The following is a 5,988-nucleotide window of genomic DNA, read 5'->3' on the forward strand; positions in this document are numbered from 1 at the left end:
GTTCAAACGAGGCGTTAGATATTATTTGTTAAAGCCATAACAAATAGTTGGGTGTCTGATTGGTCCAAATGCTACAGCATTATTTCTTCTTACTTGCCCCCTATCTTCACCTACATTTCCAGTTTTCTTTACTTTCACACACATCAGTGGTTTTGCTCCTTTACATCTGTTATGCTCTATTATGTATTTATTGTGAAGGTCCTCATTACTCCATTTAGCCTGTTCATCTATCTCTGATACTCCAAATGATCAGCTTTATCAGATGGCCAGAATACGGATGAGAATTTGAAGAATGCTTTTAAGGTACTGGTTGCTTCTCTATTTCCTTATCCTGGATTCATAATCAGACAGTCCACCTACTTGCCATATATTAACACATGAAAATCATAACTCTAAAGATTGATTCCCCAGATATATTACTTTACCAACATACTCTTTATAAATCTCCCCCTGCGCATATACATATTATTGAAATGCATTAATGTATTAATGTTTCAAAGCGTCACTTGAAGAAAGAACTTAAATAACAAAAAAAAAAAACCAAATTAAATTGCATTTCAGACCTATGAGTAAAAATCAAGTTTTGATTGACACCTCTTGTTTCAGTCTCAGTTATGAAACACATCTATTTCGTCTCAGCAGCAAAAAAATGATAATGTAAAATGATGCAATATATAAAACATCATTTTATCCTCTTCAATTAGTAGAATAAATTCTGTCCTTTATATTTTGAATCTAGACCTCAGTTAAATCTGAAACTGTCTCTCCGATGGTGAAGTTTAGAATCTAGGAAATCTAAACATGCAGTCCATTGTGGAATGCACTTAAATATAGTTGTTGCTTTTAATTATTTCATTTTAATAAAACCTTCAAAACGCACACACAAGTATGTGAATTCCATGATTGAAGTATTATGAGTGTCTTTTAGAAAAGCAAATTGGTGGAACTTTTTACGTCACTGTCAATAAACTACAAATGTTACTTTGAGAAGAGTTTCTACTGCTCTTAAAGGGTCATATATGATGCAATTTCCATTTCCTTTCTTTGGTGTTACAAGCTCTCGATTGAATAAAGAAAGATAAGCAAAGAAGTTGCAAAGATTAAAGTCTCAAATCCAAAGAGATATTCTTTATAAAAGTTAAGACTTGTCTACGTCCTCATAAAACGCCTTGTTTAAACACGCCCCCCACATGTCTACGTCACTGTGTGGGAAGATTTGCATAATACCGTCCAAGAAGGCATAACTTTTATTCTCCCTGTAGTTTTGTTGTTGCCGCCATGTTGTGGAGACGCTTTTTCAAAAAGAGGATGATATCTGCTTCGTCATGTTTTTTGAACCTTAAACCGCATAAACACATTGCATTACACCAAATATGTATAATGTCATGACCCCTTAAAGTGTACATTCTAGAAATTTCTTACAGACCTGGAGTGATGAAAGAGACATGATGCTCATTTATTTAATTTATCTGCATACTTTCACAGGTAAAAACTATGTCTGTCTGTGAGAGCATAATATTTCAGCACAGCAGGAGAGTCTAGCACAGACATTGATAACTTTCATAAGCCTCTGATGCTTCACAATTCTCATTTTCAAGCTTTAAATGATCAAATTTAAAGGTCACAGACTACACAAAATACCGTTGATTCTTTGACATGTATTTGATCAATTTAATGTAGTTTACTGGGTAATACTATTAACCTATTTTTTAAAAAAAAAGAAGAAAAGAAAAGAAAACCATAGTGATCTCAAAGTTTTGAATGGTAATATATAAAAACTCTGCACTTCTATGCATTACTTGTGAGCCATAAATTACCGTTTTCATGCTATAATCAAACCTTCTGCCCTTCCCTTAAAAAATAATTTGTAAGCTGTCTCTCAATATTTCATGTGAATTGAATTCTATAACCTTTAGCCTTTATTTTAAATATATCAGTATCAAAATTAATTGATATGCACAAGGTTCAGTGCTTGTCAAAATTGCACAATACATTACACCTGATTATGCTGTAATGAACATAACTGAACACGCCTTACCATACTATGACCACTACATTTAGCCATTGTAAAAATGCAGAAAAAAATGTCGAAAGTTATAATACTGTAGAAATGGTCAAGCATGTTTATATCTCGCTTTACTTAAAGTATCAATTTGAACAGAAGCAGTTTTGAATAATCTTTGAAATTGCTGCCATTTCCCTTTTCTCAGAACCATTTAATGAGGTCTCACCTAATATTGGCACAATCGAATAAGTATGGATTTTCTCGACAACAATTCAGTGTGCTGTAAAACTTCTTAAACTGACCAGCATGGGTTTATGGCATGTTAGGCCTTCTGCAGTAGGGACTTCATTAACCTGTAAATTGATAAAAAGGAAATTGTCTTAGTATTCCCCTGTTTTTGGATTGTACCTGCTCGTGATCAGTTACCTCATTACCTAATTCAGTTGTTCCTTAAGCCCTAGTTCTAAACACAGCTAAGTGACAAAAGTGCATTAACACTTGTCTTGCCGCTCAATTTTATTTTGATTTAGTGTTCCATTGCATTGAAAGTGTCATGAAGACATTTTTCATGATCAGCACCTCAGTAAGATATATTGTTCTTGAGTGCTGTGTTGAATTGCAACATTCATTTCTAAAGGAATGTTAGATGTTGTTATCGTTATGTAACAACTAAAAAAAAAAAAATTCAATTAAATAAAAAAGTTGATTAATATCTTTCTAACAGCAGCATTAAGAAAAGGTTCTAGAAAAAGAACCTAGATAATTTTATATTGATATATATTTGATTTTAAATATTATATTTATATAACACATGATAAAATAATATAATAAGAATTTAATATTTTTATTATTTATATCACACAACATTGCATATTTTTCTATCTGTCCAGAAAAGCCATTTCTTTGTTTATACAACAGCCATTGTATACGTGCTAATTCTTTCTGAGAGTAAGAGTGAGCTCAGGACTAATAAATGACTGTGGTGTAAAACATAATTTGCCCTTGCTCAGGTCAGGAGTAAAAACATTTATCATTAATTGTGGACACAGAGGAGCTCATGATGGAAGTGATGGGAATGGTGAGGGGTACGTACCCTTGGCAGACCTGTCTAAAAGCCAGAGCGATGTTTTCTCGATGGGGGAGCAGATGATAAAGGTGGGGGAGTGGGGCTAGAATGAACCAGTTGATCCCACCACTGCAATTTGGAGTAAATGCTAAAGGTAAGATGATTAATGGGGCAACGGCGGTGAGGTGCACCATCTGTTTTCTGGGCGATCAAGGGCCCCATCAAGATATGAAGCTGATGCATGCATTCCGGTTCTATTGCTATCCCATTTACTACAATTATCCTAGCAGTAAAGTAATACTGGGACACTAGAGGGGAAAAAGTGGACTGATGGAGAAATGGTCAAGGGGAGGGGGGAAGCTGGCCAAGACTAATTTTTGGTTATATGCATAAAAGAAGAATTTTACTTACTACTTTTATATAAAGACTCATAATCAGATTACAGTTATTTTTTATATGACATACATATCATTTGACCACTGTATTTAAGGCCTGTTTTCACCAAGGATCACGATTATTATAAAAGATAACAATTAAGATATAGTTCTAAAATCATTGTCAATATTAAAGAATAGCACAAAGAGTCCACACCCCAGATATAACAATAAAGGCAATGGTAAAGAAATGGTATCTTTGGCGAATCACTTTTCAGAACTATTTTTTTTTTCAGCTGATGATCAATAAAAACACTGACACCCAATCAGAATTCATCCTGCTATAAGGAGCTTGAGATGGGCGTGCACTTAGAATAAGCGGACGATATCGTTAAGCTGGTGGGGGCAGCTTATATACGTGATCTTTATATTTACCTTTATAGTTATCATTCTTGGGTCCGGGATGGTCATGATTATGTTTATTGGTATTATTTGGAAGTCATGCTTGCTTATTTTGTTGTTGGTTTTTTTTTTTTAAAATATCACTCACTCTCATTTAAACCCTGTGTATATATGCCTTTGGAGTCAGATCTTTCAAACACACTTAACTCACATTCATTTAACAGTGTAGCATATGCTATAATGAAAGTGATTCCCCAAATGTTTTTTTCAGTTGAACAAATTTGAGTGAGAAAATTATTTACTTGGTAGTTGGATTGTTTTCACACAAGTTCTGAAAGCGTCAACTCAAGTATCCAAGGCTTACACCATATCTTCAAAACCCTACACTATCTTCTCAGCTCTTTGACCCTCAGTTTTCAGTTTAACAACAACCACTTTTTTGCAAAAACACAACACCCAATTCCTTTATACACCTTTACAAAATCACTAACAGTACATAAAAATTATAGCAAAGGTGTTTTGCAATATATTTTCTTTTGAGATGCTGTGCGATATTTGTGAATGCGACGTGCTTAATTTTGCAAGAAATGTAAGCGCATTTTGTTCATTCAGTGAGTGCAATTCTCGGATTTTTGTGTAAAGTTTTGAAGAAAAAAAAAAAAGAGATGGACTATGTTTCAAAATATGTGTGTAAAGCAGTATTGCATAATAGCTTATCTTATTGTTTTACATAACCTATGTGTATAGTTTGTATAATTGTCACTTGATATTTTTATTATGCTATATTTAATGTAGTTTTACTGTTAAGTGTCAGTCTGTATGCACCCAAAGTCTAGGAAGTCATGGGCAATTTCACAGTATTCTCTGTGGCAATGTATGTACGGTACTTGTGTGAAGAATTGACAATAAAGCAGACTTGACTTGACGTGAAGACTGGTCGTAGATTTTTAGGTAAGTCAATATTTTTCATATTTTAACAAAACAATGTCAACTTTATGCGTTCTTTGATGTGGAGCTCAATGATCACCACTCGACTTGTACAGACTAAAGAACATCTAACGTATTTTCCTATTTTAACTGTTAAATGGTTTTAATTATAGTATTATTTTTTTTTCAAAAGCTGATATATGTGTAGATATATATATGTATATACCTATTATACTATATATATGAGTATATATAGAATATTTTATATATATATATATAGTGGTGTGAAAAGAAGTGTTGCGTAGCCTTCCCGAGTTATTTATTTTGTTAGTTATTTTTGCATGTTTTGTCACCCTTATTAATGTTTCAGATCCTGGAACAAAAATTTAAACAGCAAAAACAGCATTTCCCTTCCATCTTAAGAACTCTGCCAGCCTAACAGAAACATATGACCTGTTTCCTGATGCAGAAAATCTAGTTCATGCATTCCTTGACCTCTAGACTGGCCTCATTGTAATTGCACTTCTAGGTGGCTTGTCTACCTTCCCCATTCAATAAACAGGAGCTTCACAGGTAGTTCAAAGAAATGCAGCGGTCTAGAGTCCTTACCAGCGTCAAGAAAAGATGATTGAAGCTCTACCCCAATTTTACAGTCTCTGCCCTGGCCTGCCTATTAAGATCCATATCAGTTACAAAATTATTAATACTTACTTCCATAAGGGCCTTAAAATTGTTTGACTCCTGCGTACCCTGAACTAGTCTTCTACCACGATTTTACTCCATCACGCTCCCTAAGTTCCACATAAAGCGCTGGACTTTTTTGTAGTACCTAGGATCAACAAAGTAAACTAAAGAGGTAGAGCTTTTTCGCAAGTTTTGCTCCCAAATCTGTGGGAATATCCTTCCTGATAATGTTCATTGAGTTCAGACAATACCTTTCAAATTTCTCTCTGGTTAAATCTAGATTATAAAAACACCTCCTTTTTGGCCAGAAGTCATTCCAAATAATGCCTCTCATAATTTTGGACTGCAGGTATGATCTGATCCAAAGTGTGCATTCTTATTCTTTTTAGCTTGTGTTAAACTTAATTAATTTTACTTGGCTGGAACCTTGCTTAGCTCTGCTAAGTATGCTCTCATGTTTTTTTTTCTCTGTTTTGCCCACAGGGTCTCAATCCTTTGGTAGCTAGGATTTCACCGAAGCTTAATTTTTC

This window comes from Cyprinus carpio, chromosome B2, assembly GCF_018340385.1.
Source record: "Cyprinus carpio isolate SPL01 chromosome B2, ASM1834038v1, whole genome shotgun sequence".
Taxonomy (NCBI): Eukaryota; Metazoa; Chordata; class Actinopteri; order Cypriniformes; family Cyprinidae; genus Cyprinus; species Cyprinus carpio.